Here is a 13,969-nt window from a genome sequence, read left to right on the forward strand (position 1 = left end):
TACAAGCACATGCAAGATTGCAATGATTTGGCATGCTCATGGGAGAATGAGGAATGGACTGTGCTGTGAACCTTTATTAGGTGGAGTTAATCTTGGTGAGAGAGGCCAGGTTCTCCAGGCTGAGTGGTGCATACACTGAGATAGAAAGAAAGACTAAGAGTTACGAGCAAGTGAAAGGGAGGAAGGGGCACCATAGGGGAGGGGCGGGATGCTGTATCCAGAGGCTCTGCAGAAGGATGGAGCGTGGCAAATATGAACCTCAGAAAGAAGGCCGTGTGAATGAGGGAGAATGGCAGTGGCAAGATGGGAGGTAGGCAGCAGGGCCGGGCCACAGCAGGCTATGTGAAAGGAGTTTGCATTTGTCTGAGGAGCAGTGGGAGCCTTTGGAGGCATTTTTGTAGATAAGTATTATAATCAGGTTAGGGGTCATTTGGAAGGCCCAGTAAAGAGAACCCCTAGATCTTAAAGACCCTCTCAGTTTAGACAGTCTTGGCTGAATTATGGCTGTTAGAGACCACTCCCCAGAGACTCCAAATATTAACAACCCCAAGGATGTGTGAAGGAAAAGCAACTCCAGGAAAATTCTGATAGTAACGAACAATAGGCATTGGAGACTTTAGGGCTGGTAGCTGTGGAATTAGAAGACCCTTGTGCTTACCTGCTGGAACATATTTCAAACACTGTAGAATCTTCTATAAATTATTTTTATTTTTTATTTCTTCACAACACTGTCAGGTAGGGCACAAGAAACTGGAGGTGCACACATGGAAAGTTCTAGAATTGTATCACAAATACAGGCACTCTCCTGAGGCCTCATCCCTCCAGTGGGATTGCTGGGGATGGTCAGATGAAGGGCTCCTCCCACACGGTCTGAGACTCCAGGGCAGAGAAGCAGAACCCCAGCTTCTCAGCGGTTCCCAGAGCGTTGACTCAGATTCTCTTTGAGCCTTGCTTTGCCCAAGGCCCTGATGCCTACTCTGCTTCCAGGAGGTTCGGGGGTAGATGTGCGGCCCCAGACTCTACATGTTCAAAAGAAAACAAAAACAAAACAAAAAATGAAGCAGAAACCCCATGGTGAAGCAATTTGAGGAGGAAGAGCTATTATCAATCCAACTACTAAGTTACCTTAATTTGTGATAAACAGGGTAACCCAAGTCATTAATCCAGGGGAGGGTATTGCTGAAGAACAGGTTTTTCTGCCTCTTGAAAAGCTTTGAGAGGAATTTAAATGAATTCTCATCTGATAGGAATTTATTTATGTATTGTGACTACCTCCAGTCAGATCACACTGTGTGATGCTTTGTTTGAGGGTTTGTTTGTTTGTTTGTGTGTGTGGTTTTGTTTTGTTTTGTTTTGTTTTTGTTTTTGTTTGGAGACAGGGTCTCGCTCTGTCACCCAGGCTAGAGTGCAGTGGCATAGTCTTATTTCACTGCAGCCTCCACCTTCCAGGTTCAAGTGATTCTCCCCCTACAGCCTCCGGAGTAGCTGGGATTACAGACGAGCGCCACCACGCCTGGCTAATTTTTGTATTTTTAGTACAGACAGGATTTCACCATGTTGGCCAGGCTGGTCTCAAACTCCTAACCACAGGTGATCCACTCATCTTGGCCTCCCAAAGTGCTGGGTTTACAGGCATGAGCCACCGTGCCCAGCCTTGAGTGATGCTTTGCTGTGACTACAAGAAGCTTCAAGATTGAGTAGGGCAGGTCTGGCTGATTGGCTGATTGCAAATTTATGCACGTGGGCCTGTGTGTGTGTGTGTGTGTGTGTGTGTGTGTGTGTGTGTAGGGTGTTTTGAGTTGTGTGTGTGTATAGTCAGAAATGATGGTAGTCATGTGTTCTGAGCTATGGGTAGTTTCCATTCTTCTGTTTTCAGGATATTCAGGATGGCTAATGGAGCAAATCTCTCTTGACCCATTTGCCCGTCAGTTCAGTACACAATCAGGCAAAGGAAATATCTCTACGCAATATCCCAGTGCCTCCCGTTCTCTGGAGTGCCCTGCATTTTCCTTTCTGAATTGAGCAGCTGCATGTGAAAATTGATTTAACATGTCAAATCTTGGATATTTCTTCTAAAAGCTTTTAGGTGAACCCTTGCTTAGTAATTCTAAACTGTGTTACATCTTTCCAGGGAAAAGAAATGCAGGACTTCACAGTTGGATTTGGACAAATTGGAGGCTTTTAGGAAAGAGTCATAAAAGTCATTAAGGGCTGGAGGCAGTGACTGAAAAGAGATTAAAGGAGTGAAATTCGGATCTTTGCCAAACTACAGATGTGGGGCGAGCAGAGGGCAAAACACTTAGAAGATGATAAAATGTTGGGGAAGGAAGAGGGGCTGTTTCAAGGCTCTTAATCTCTTTTTGGGTCATGGACCTTTTGCAAATTCATTGTAGCTCTGAACCATCTCCTTAGAGGGATGTCCAGGCTTATACATTTTTGGCCTCTTTTCTCACTCTAGTTCCAGACATGTGGTGTTATCATGTAAAGCAGAAATGGCCAGCCCTTTTGTTATTTCAATAGAGGTTAGAAATATAGACTTTAGTGTGAATATTTCCATTTAAAAAACTGTGTTAGCCAAACTAAACACCTCTCTGGGCCATTGTACCCTCTAGATTGCCAGTTTGCCTCCTCTTATTTAGAGCAGTGCTGAGGAAGCCTGGATGCAATGGCTCACAGGTGTGACAAGAGCCCTTGGCTGACCTGAAAAGAGTAGGATTATGGGACAGTGGATGAACATGTGTGTTACAGACTTCTACAACCTGCAGTCTTATTGAGCAAACAGTAGTTGCAACACCAAATCAAATATGTAATTGGAAATGATGCTAAGTGCTGTGAAGAGGTGGTGAGTGCTGTATATGAGGGAGAGTACCCAGGGAACTAACCAAAGCAGAAGAGGGCGTGGAAAGACCTTTAAGAAAGAAGCTAAACTCAAACCTGAAGGATACGTTGACAAGGGGTGGGGGTAGGAAGAACATTCCAGGCATTTGGAGTCACACAAGAATGACCAGAGGTCTATGAAGTTGATGAAAAAGTAATTGCAGTTTTCACCATTAAAAGTAATGGCAAAATTGCAATTACTTTTGCTCCAGCCTAATAGAAGGAACTTGAATTATGTGTCTTCACATGTTATTTTCTTCATTTATAGGTAAAAAACAAAGCCCAAACCAAGAAACTAAGCTCTCTAGAAAGATTTCCAAGAGTTAATTTTGTGTGTGATTTTTATATTCTATTTTTCTTTCATTCATAGTTTATTGAGCATAAATTACATAAATTAGTCTCCTCCTGTACTCAAATCCTACACACACACACACACACACACACACACACACACACACACACACACACCCCTATGTCCTGTCTGCATAGTAATTGCTGGCCCTATTAATCTTAGTTGATTTTTCAAACATTCAACTTACAATTTTAAAATAACTACTGAATGCAAATTCCTGTAGAAGGTACAAAGGAAGTACCTGCCTTTGAGGAATTCATATTCCAAGCAGCCAGGGAAGACTTCTGCACAAGGAACAAGAATGTATCACATGCACCATAATATGGGTTCCTTGATTAAATTCTTTTCTCACCCTCCCTAACCCCCTGATTCATTCCCTATGTATAACCAACCTCCCCTACTTCTAATTGTAGAAGAACATCTTCAACTTTCCTTCATATCATCTACCCTCAGAAAGTATCCATGAATCAATCCTTCCCCTTTCTTTATCTCCATACAACCTCTAGAGGGCATATAATGGAAGCCTTGTGATCCACATCCTTTAGTCCTGCTCTGTAGAGACCACCTTCCTTTATTGTTGTAGCTGTTTCTTTTGGTATTGACCTCTGCATTTCTAAATAACATGCATATACCACTCTTTCTTGTCTTACCAGTTTTAGATGTTATGTATGACCTTTTGTTATATCAAAAGTCTCTAGTTAAATTAGTGGTAACAATTGACATTATAATTCTGCAGTTTGTCACTGCTTACCCAACATGTACTGTGATCACCTACTCCCTTTCTTGTATATCTTCTCACTTTACCTAGAATATTATTGACTGACTATATGTAAACATCATTGCTACAAGCAGCTTGGAACCCTGAGTCCTCTTGCGTTAATGTGGATGGGTTGCTCTGTATGCTTGGTGTGGAGCTGTTGTATTGCTATTTCCCTTTGTGGTGGTTCTTTGTTACAATATTCTTGTTTTCTGAATCCATCATCCTCTTTATTTGCTTACTCTTTTGTTTTGCTGGTGCACACCCCCTGATTTCTTCCTAGGCATCTTTTAATAGGAGGTCAAATTCTTGACCCTTTGCATATCTAAAAGTATCTTTAATTCTGTATCAGAAAAATTATCTCTCAAGTTTAAGGGCTGAACAAAGAGTGAAATAGTTTGCTGTTTGTTTGTTTGTTTTAAGATTTTGTAGTTACTTTCCATGCTTTTCTATATATGTGGCTATGGAAAAGTCTGATGTCATTTTGGTTTGTGATCATTTATTTGTAATTTTTTCCCCTTCTCCAGAAACTTTTAAGATTTTCTCTGGTTCTGAAATTTCACAATAATGTACATGTATTTTTTTCATTCATTTTGCTGGGCCTTCTCTGAGCCCTTTCAAACTGGAGACTCATGTATTTTAGTAGTAGAAAATTAAAAATATATATTTGTTTGATTATTTCTTAGCTTACGTTTTTCTTCCCTTTGATTGTTTCTAGAACTCGTTTGGCTCGTGTACTGATCTGTGCCTTTATCATTTCCCTTCACAAATGTTTCTACTTTCTGAAAGATTTCTTTGACATCATCTTTAACCCTTCTACTGATTTTTAAAAAATTTCTAACTTCTTTTTACTTCTAAGAGTCCTACCCTATTCTCATTATTCCTTTTATAAAGAAATATTACATCTATAAAACAATAACCAGATGACATTTTTATCTTTTGAGAAAAAAATACATAGTTTTCATATGCCTTATTGTCTCTGAGGTCCATGTATTATTTGTTATTTTTGGGCCCACTTTTTCATGTGGGAGGTTTGCCTCCAATGTCTGGTGATCCTGGGCTGTCTTTAAGCTGAAAGTTCAGTATGAATAGGTGGGGCTCTCCTGTAGGTGCTGTATGGTAGGTATGTATGGTATCCTCTGGGACCCTGAAGTTTCTCCAGAGAAGAATTCTCCAGTCTCCTGGAGGAGAGAGGCCAGGTGGGAAGGAGGACACAGGGAGAAGGCTTGTGTTTCTGCAGCTGTATAGGTGCGGGGTGCTTCAGTGTTCAGACTGTGGCTGAATCTCCCAGTTCTCCGTGCCATACTTTATCCACTGCTTCATTTTGCCTGATGCTTTCAAGTCCAGAGAACCCTCTAGTTAAATTTTTCAAAAGGAGGAAGCTCTAGTCTTCTATAGGATCAGTGCCGTGCCATATAGGGCTCAGGAGATGCTCTGGAGGTCTAAGTTGTTCTGTCTACTTTTTAAAAATCACCTTGTTTTCAACCTAAGATTCACTCCTGCCTTCTTGCCAATGGATGTCCTTAGGTGCCAAACTCCTCAGGGATTCTATAGAACAAGTTAGCTTGGTTCTTGGTGTCTTGTTAGCAAGCTGTTGGAGAATGGAGAAGTGTTGTATTGTTATTTGTACTTTTCTGTATATATTAAGCAATTTGGAAACTCTCCAGGTGATTCTGATGCACATCCCAGCTTGGTTTCTGCGATGCTGTGTAAATGGTCATCTGAAAATGCAGATGTGGCTACATCACACCTCTGCTCCAAAGCCTTCCGTGGCTCCTGTCTCCTGCAGACTCAATTTCAAATTCCTTACTGTGGTATTCCAGATGCTGGCCTCACTTTCTGGCCTTGCCTTCCACTACTCACCATTCTGTGCCTTTTGCAGATGCTTTTGGTTCTGTATTTAACTCTTTTCCTTCACTCTCTGACATTTGCTCACCAATATATTGTTTCTCCTTCAAGATCTATTTTAAGTTCTACCTCCTTCATAAGACTCCTTTCTTTTGAAAAGCTTTCTTTTTTGTGCTCCCTACATAATTTCATTTATATTTCTTTTATGATACTTAGAATATTATGGTATAGGTCACTGTTACTCACTTTTATGCTTATCGCATTCTCCCCGGTCCCCAAATGCAAGCTCCTTAAAGGCAGGGGCTGTATTATTCACCTGTTCTATATATCTTTTATTGATCAAATATTTATGAGTGCATGTCATATGCAAGGCCCTGTGCTAGATCATGGGGTATGTATGTAACTAAAGCAGAGTTCTGTTACCCGGGGTCCTGGTTACCCCAGAAAGGGGCTCTTTCCTGTTCATTTTCATGAAGCCAACACACAAAACCAAAAGTGAGTGTCAGGCACCACAGGCTTTAGTCAATGGCTATGGAATTGGACAAGTGGGAGTGTAGCTCACAAATCAACTTCTGGGTTCCTACGAACTGGAAGTTACGGATATGGGGCATCCTTAATGAAGGGGCTGGGCATTAAGAACAGTGGGAGGCATATTCATGCTTTTTCTTCGAAAGGGATAAAGATTTTCTAGGAATCAAAGAGTTTCCTTTATTTTGTCCTTTTTTCGTCTCATCCAGTCATTGTCATTGTGATTGTCAACCGTCTTAGCACTAGTGGGAGTGTCATTCAGTATGGAAATTGAATTATAATGAAGCTAAAGGTTCTTCAGAGGTTGAGTAAGCTGCCTAAGAAGGACTTCTGACCCCAGACATCCTGTTTCCTAAAAATAAGCAGGGTTAAAGCTCAGTAGGCATTTAGGTATGTTGCATAAACACTGGGCAACAAAAGTAGGGTAGGGGTCCAGCTAAGTCACCTAGGCATTGCAGTGGGTAACAGTTCCATCTATATTCTGCCGTGAGGCTTATGGCAAGTGCTCTAAGGAAGCACTAAGTCCCCTATTGGAGCAGTAAATACCCTAAGGGAGGAGAAAACAAGAATCCCTCATCTGTCAAGCATGCTGTTAAATTTTAAAAGGAGGAATCCAGTGTGGTTGATAAAAGCTGAACAGGGTCTTTTAGATGAGTTGTTTTGAGCTAGGCTTTTCTGTGTAAGATATTAACAAGGAACACGGGTTGAGATAGGGGCTTCTTGAATTAATGAATAAATCCCAGGCAGAGTCCTCCAAGACTTGGAGGCTCTCTTTAAGGCCAGTCAGTCATCTGTTTTGACGAGGGCTTGGACCAAATGGAGGACAGCAGTGGAAAATAAGCTTGTGAGAGGGGTTTGGGACCCATTCTAGTGGGCCTGGGTGCTTGGTTATAAATAGATTGGGTTTTATTTGGTTCAATGCCACTGAAAGCTTTTGGACAGTGTCATGGGATCGTCAGTAGTATGTGGTATGATCAGTAAAGGAAACTGGGAGAATAGTTAAGAAGAAGTCTTAGCGGGATGCGGTGGCTCATGTCTGTAATCCCAGCACTTTGGGAGGCCGAGGAAGGCAGATCATGAGGTCAGGAGATCGAGACCATCCTGGCCAACATGGTGAAACACCGTCTCTACTAAAATACAAAAAAGTTAGCCAGGTGTGATGGTGTGTTCCTGTAGTCCCAGCTACTTGGGAGGCTGAGGCAGGGAAACTGCTTGAACCTGGGAGGCAGAGATTGCAGTGAGCCGAGATTGTGCCACTGCACTCCAGCCTGGCGACAGAGCGAGATTCTGTGACAAAAAGAAAAAAAAAAAAAAAGTCTTGACCTGGTCTAAGACAGGTGATCCCAGCTAGGGCCAGGGTGATTGTGACGGCAGGCATGGAAAAGAGAGGACAGGCGTGATCACTTTTGCAGGGCACAGCTGATTCAGTTGTCCTTCATTACTGTGGATTATGGAATTTATTGGCATTGGGGAGCAACAAGGTGAGAGCCCTTGAAGATGACTCAAGAATTCAGCCTGGCCCCTGACTAGGAGGATGGTGATTCTAATAATATGAAGAGAATGGGGAAGAAGATGGAGTTTTGTGGTAAAGATGACGTCTTCTCATTTTGAATATTATATGAATTTGTATCTCCTCTCCCCGCGGCTCCCCCCCCCACCCCCCGCAAAAAAAAAATCCAAGTCCCAACCTCTGGTATGTTTGCAGATGTGATTAAGAATCTCAGGATGAGCTCATCCTGGATTGAGTATGGACCCTAGGTCCAATGACTGGTGTCCTTATAAGAGAAATGAGGGGACACACAGACCCAAGGGGAAGGGCATGTGAAGAAAAGGCAGAGATTGGAGTTATGTAGCCAAAGCATGGCAATGATTATTAGAACTACCAGAAACTAGGAGGAGAGAGGCCTGGAACACATCTTCCTCCGAGCCTCCAGAATGAACCAACCCTGCTAGCACCTTTGACTATGGCCTTCTGGCCCTTCAGAAGTGTAAGAATCGATTTCTGTTGTTGTAAGCCACCTTTTTTTTTTTGTAATTTGTTATAGCAGACCTAGGAAACTAATTCAGATTATGTTCAGATTTAAACATAGAGCACAAGAATTTACCACCAGCTCCATCCTAAACTTTGTTATTTTATGTGATCCACTGAAAAGATAGATATTCTTTGAGAAGATCCTGTTGCTGATGTTAGCAACATTTGGTGATGTGGATGGGGTGGGGTGGGGAGAGTGGCGGAGTGATGTTATTCAAAAATGAGGCAGGTACAGTAGATTTGCTTCCCTACAGGAAAAACTATTTCAAAAGCAAGAAGCAATCAGTAATTGAGCATTTATTGAATTTCTATTTTGTGTCCAATGCTATATGCTAGGTACTGAAAGAGATACAAGATAATATGATTCCATATGGACTTCCCAAATACTCACAATCCAACAATTGGAACAAAACCATTTAGCAAAGCTAATACATAACCAATTGGTAAGGGAAGTAAGGAATATTGAACTGCATATGGAAGCTTTTTTCTTTTTTATTAATTGCATACTTGATTTTTTAAAAAAATCTACCATCGAGTTTGAGATTCTGTTACAAAGTCACTCAGTGTCAAGGGTATGTTTCTTGATCCCTTAAAGTAAAATTACCTCTTGGTTTGAGGCATGATGGATGCTGAATTACCACAAGAGCCCTGGAACTTGCAGGCTGAGAAATCATCCTTTTGCTTCTCACTTCCTTGCTAGGAAAATGCTCTGCAGCCTGCAGAATCAGCAGCCGGCAGAAGCACAATCACCCTCTGGTCATGGGAACTGAATGCATTCATGGACTGTCTTATCTAAATGGTTTGACAAGTTCTCTATTCACCTGGCTAATTGCATCAGGCCCTCTCCTTTTCCTTCCACTGCTGCAACTTGGCAGGTGCAAGTGTCAGTATTGCCCTGCGGCTGCAATGTGCCCTGGAGAGAACTCCCAGCCCATCACTGCAGCCTGGAGAGATCCAAGGGCCTTGTTTACTGCCCCAGGGAGTGCTGTGGGCATTACTTCTAATAACAAAGGAAATTTTGTATTAATTTGTGGATACTTCTGGGTAAAACTGCACTCAGCTTGTTTTGGCTTTGTCCGGAGGCTGGGGAGCAAGACCAGGGAGTGTAATGGATGTAGGACATGAGGACAGGTTAAGTGGTCCCTCATTCTACCACTGTCACTTATGACTTGCCTCCCAGCGTCCATTTTATTTTATTCCCCCTCTGAATACACTGCAATCTCCTTTGAGCCATAGGATTGGGAGTCGGACCTAATGCCCACCTATGCTATAGGTCAAACATTGTCTGTGGAGGCTGTAGAAATTAACTATGGTGTTCATGGCTCCCAGCACTGACAAAGGACATCAATCACTTCTCCTGTGTGAACTCTTCCAGTGAAGGAAAAAGTGATTACTTATGAATCAAGCCTTGAGGCAACTGGGAGTCTTTTTGTTGCTGATAATGTCTTACTCTGGACTTGCTTCTGTAATGTGCAAGGATTTTTGCCCCTACTCTTCCTTTTCTTTTCAGAAAGGGAGGAAACTATGATTGGTTAAGGCATCTGAGCCAGCCCTGGGTGTCAAGGTAAGAGAAGTGAGGATATGATTTTTGAAAACAGCATCCCAAAGATGCTGTTTGCAGTGGAACCTCTAGTCAGCGCAGAGCATTTGAGAAGGGTGCGGAACGGTCCCATGCTATGGAGATCAGAGGGCATGGGGCAGGCAGTGGTCTCCTGTTTCAGAGTCGGGATCTTCACGATGTTTATGAGGTGTTCCTGTCTGTCACTGTCTTTGGATTTAGAGATTACCCTGCTTGGGGATAAGGGAATGAATGACAGTGAGGTCTTTGAGTAGGACACAGAGTGTCCCTGTGACCTTTCCAGACTTTTCCCTGGGAATCCATGCAATCGGAGGGGAAAGAGAAAGGAAGGTGTATTAGCTCAGGCTTCCACAACAAAGCACCACAGATGATGTGGCTTAAATAAGAGAAATTTATTTTCTCATACTTCTGGAAGCCGAAAGTTCAAAATCAAGGTGTCAGGTCAGCAAGGTTGGGTCTTTCTGAGGCCTGTCTCCATAGCCTATATCTGGTCTTATCCCTGTGTCTTCATATTTTCTTCCATCAGTATGTCTGTGTCCCTATTTCTATTGGACACCTATTGGATTAGATTAGGGCTCACCCATATGACCTCATTTTAAATTAATTACCTCTTAAAACTCTCCAAATACAGTCACATTCTGAGGTACTGGGGATTAGGACCTCAACATATTAATGTGGTGTGGTAAGGTCAGGGTACACAGTTCAGCCCACAACAGAAGGGAATTGTCATTCTATAAGTTCAAGTTCAATTTCATAACTGATAAACGTTGATTGCCTTATTGGGGTTCTTACCTTTGATAATTGGATTCAGGCCAATGGGACTTTTTTGGGAGGAGTAGGGGTGTGGTTGTACATCAAAAAGGCCTGAATTAACTTAATTACACTTGGAGGGTAGGAATGGTATTCACAGTTAAAAGTTTAGCGCTCAAATTGTGCATCTCATCTATCCAGAATACATATTACTGATGTCCTGAGATGGGGTAAGTAATTACTTGGGACAGAGAGCTGAGTGCCTTTTTCATTCGGGGGCTCCTGATTCGGCTAACTTGAGATCCTTTGTGTTAGCATCCTAGTTTCAGCCTGTTGGGGTCCAGCTTCTGCAGCCTGTGAGAATGTCTCCTGTTTTAGAGGTAAAGGACTGCTTGCTTATATACTAAAAAGAACAATCTTAACAGTATTCATTTTGTCTTTAAAAAAAAAAAAAAAAAAAAAAACCTGTTGCTCTAGAAGTCAGTCTTTAAAAACACACAGGAGGAATTCCAGACTTAATTCTCTATAATTTTCTACGACAGCTTTTGTTGTTTAAATGGCATGTTCCCAACTACCTGAACACAAAAGTAGTGAATGAACTTCAACTCAGCCAAGTGCTAACAATCTGGGATGACAGCAGATCCTCCCAGCTGAGAAGTTTATGCTGAACAAAGTGGCCTGAATCCTTTATGGCTATTGATTTTGCTTGCAATTCCCTTGCCAGTGTGCAAAAATGGTTGTTTTTTGTCGAATTCCTCTGGACATCTTTAGATGACTCACACTGTGTCAGTTTTGTGAACTCAGGTGTGCATTGACATGCCTGCTTCATGCCATCTGCCCTTCTATACACGTTGAAAGTGAAGACCAGCAGTAGAGCCTCTTCTTTTCTTTCAACTATTAGATTCTCTTGCTGAGAGCTGTGTTCTTCTGAGGACTTATGTTTGCACATAGAAGGCTGGTTACCTTATTTATATACCCTAGAAGTGAAAAACTTTTGGATGATATTTTACCAGCAGGGATAGAAACCAATGCTTCAGGTTACTGCAGTATCTGACTTCTTGACATCAGCTTTTTGACAGAAGCTCATTAACACTGGGTAGGGGGTCAGAAATGACACATTCTAAGCTTTAGGCACATGGTATGAAGAGTTAGACATAGCAGGGGATATTGTAGTTTCGCTTCAGCTTTAAATATGAAGAACATTAATTAAGATTGGGGTGGGGAGATTTACCAAACCCTTAGGGAAGAAAAACTATTTAACAGACTTTTGTTTTCTTGCTGCTACTACTGATTCTGAAACTAGGATTTGTATGATAAACTGGTTTCTTGTGGAGTAGCTCTTCTACCCCTTATATGCAGTTCTAAAGAATATAGTTGATATTTTTAAAAGGCTTTTCATATTGTAAGTACTCTATAGTTACTTGGTGAATTAACTATATAAAAATTTATTCCAGGGTGAACAAAATGTGGTATATACTTACAATGGAATATTATTCAGCCCTGAAAAGGAATGATATTCTGATATATACTACCAGATGGATGAAAGTTGAAAACAATGTGTTAAGTAAAATAAGCCAGACACAAGAAAGGACAAATATTGTATGATTCCATTTATATGATGTACCTAACATAGACAAACTAGAAGAGACAGAAGGTAGAATAGAGGTTACCAGGGGCTGGGGGTAGAGGAAATGGGGAATTAGTGTTTAATGGGTACAAAGTTTCTGTTTGAGATGCTGAAAAAGTTATAGGAATGGATAATGGTGATAGTCATACAACATTGTGAATGTACTGAATGCCACTGAATTAGACACTTTAAAAATGGCTAAAATGATAAACTTTTTATTATGCCTGTTTTACCATAATAAAAAGTTTTAAAACATTGATTCCAATGCAGAAAGCATATTTCAGACTTACATGCATACAAACATACACAATTTAAACTTTGTATTCCTTAGACATATATTACTTGAGCTTAAAAACCTGCCCGAGGGCAGTTTTTCTATGGATTTGCCACTAATCAGCAATAGAGAAAACTTCTACTCCAGGCTGTTGCCAGGACTGTAGTCTCAGACAGTTATAGCCCAATTCCTACCCAACTTTTTGTTGCAAGAAATAATAACATTTATGGAAAATATCTCGAAGGATATGGAGTTCATTAGTGTTTTCAGAAATTCTAACTTTTATCCCTGGATCAAGCCAGATAATCAGATTTTTATGTGTTTTTTTTCCTTGCCAGATCACTTTAGTGAGTTGTACTTTGGTGTCATATTTCATGTTGTGGGATGCAGTAAGAAGACATTATAGGAGACCCCCTAATGTGTATACTTAGAGACATTGTTAATTAATTACTGTCCTCTTCCTCCCCAAATGTGGATGATAAAGGATCCTGTAAGAATTTGCCTGAGGTAGGGACACCTTGGAAGACATTTCTCAATGACATGAAGCTAACACTCTTGAGGAGTATGTGTATGGTATTTTATATTTTGTTCAATGTGACCATAGTGTGTCTATTTTCTTCTTTGCTTTGGCTACTAGCATGCTCAGAGCCTAATTTATGAACCACATCTAGTAATAATTTAGCACCTTACAACATACATTTCTGTGGACTTTTTCTCGTGTTCTTATAGCCTCTTTTTATGTTGTCTTCTCTACATAGTATATATGTTTTGCAAATGAACTCATTCTTTTTTGAAATTAGATGGCATACTAGCACTAATTAGGGTTCTTCAGAGAACCCTGACCAAGAGAGAGTGTGTGTGCGTGTGTGTGTAGAAAGAGAGAGAGTAGGGGCAAGGAGATTTATTTTAAGGAATTTTCTCATACAATTCTGGGGCTTGGCAAGTCTGAGATTCATACGGCAGGCTACCAGGTTGGAGATCCAAGGAAGAGTTACTGTTGCAATTTTGAGTCCAAAGAGAGGCTGGAGGCAAAATTTCTTCTTGGGAGTCCTCAGTCTTTTGAAGCCTCAACTGATCAAGTGAGGCCCACTCACATTATGAAAGATAATCTGCTTTATTCAAGATCTACTGATTTAAATGCTAATCACATCTTAAAAATACCTTCTTGGCAGCATGGACTGATGTCTGACCAAACAGAGGGGCACTATAGCCTTGCCAAGTTGATGCATAAAATTAACTATCATAGTAGCCAGGTGTGGTGGTACATGCCTGAAGTCCCAACTACTCAAGAGGCTAAGGTGGGAGGATCGCTTGAGCCCAGGAATTTGAGGCTACGGTGAGCTGT

The 13,969-nt window shown here is 41.3% G+C and overlaps 1 protein-coding gene across 4 annotated transcripts in view; it reads left to right on the forward strand.

Annotated features, from left to right (window-relative positions):
- The window catches only part of LYPD6B (LY6/PLAUR domain containing 6B), a 181,868-nt gene that overhangs the window by 112,362 nt on the left and 55,537 nt on the right, over positions 1-13,969 (forward strand). The gene's annotated exons all lie outside the window — the stretch shown is intronic.

This window comes from Chlorocebus sabaeus, chromosome 10, assembly GCF_047675955.1.
Source record: "Chlorocebus sabaeus isolate Y175 chromosome 10, mChlSab1.0.hap1, whole genome shotgun sequence".
Classification (NCBI taxonomy): domain Eukaryota; kingdom Metazoa; phylum Chordata; class Mammalia; order Primates; family Cercopithecidae; genus Chlorocebus; species Chlorocebus sabaeus.